Source organism: Crocuta crocuta, unplaced genomic scaffold, assembly GCF_008692635.1.
Source record: "Crocuta crocuta isolate KB4526 unplaced genomic scaffold, BGI_CrCroc_1.0 scaffold978, whole genome shotgun sequence".
Lineage (NCBI taxonomy): Eukaryota > Metazoa > Chordata > Mammalia > Carnivora > Hyaenidae > Crocuta > Crocuta crocuta.
The window spans coordinates 146,408-147,173 of NW_027530876.1; positions in this window are offsets into that span (position 1 = coordinate 146,408).

A 766-nucleotide genomic window follows, 5' to 3' on the forward strand; every position below is an offset into this window, starting at 1 on the left:
CCCCATCTTCGGCTCTTGCTCCACCGCACATCCCCCTCCCCATCTGCAGGTGCCCCTCTGACCAAGAGGGGAGGCCTGGGGCATAGGAACACCTTGGGAGTGCCTGATGGCGTTGGTCACGCTGGGACCCGGCAGCCCCTGGTTCACACGTGGTTTACGATGGAGCTGGGCAGCTAGGGAGGCTGCGGGATGGGTAACTCCTCCCCCCCCCCCACTTTTTCCAGAGGAGAAAATGGAGGTCTGGGGGAAGGGAGCTGCCTAGAGGCCGTCAGGGGGTTGGTAGGTGGACCAGCCTGAGGCGGGCCTGGGGCCAGGTGGCACTGGGGCCCCAAGGGCTGGAGTCCACGCTTGCCACCCTAGCTCTGCCCAAGTGTGGTTTCCTCCGGAATTGGGAGGCCTCAGCACTGGCGCCCATGGCAGAAGCCCACAGGCTTGGCAGGTCCCGGGCGGCCCTGGCACGTGCCCCCTATCCCGGGGACCCAGGGGGCCCTGAGGCCTGCTGCTTGTGAGGCCCAGCCCCTCTCCATTCCCAGCCGTGGCCGGAGGACCTGGCAGCCCGGGGTGGGCGGCCTGCCCTGTGGTGGGCCTCACAGGCCCACGGTGTGTGCAGACAGAAACCCCATTCATGGGGGCCACTGGGCCTGGTCCAGTGGAGAATAAACGCGGGCCTTACAGCAAAACACCAAGAACACTCAAGTCCAAGAAAAACTCAGCGACTCTTTCTCTTCAGGTGGGAGAAGGGGAAGTTGGGGGGAAGGTGGGGGCA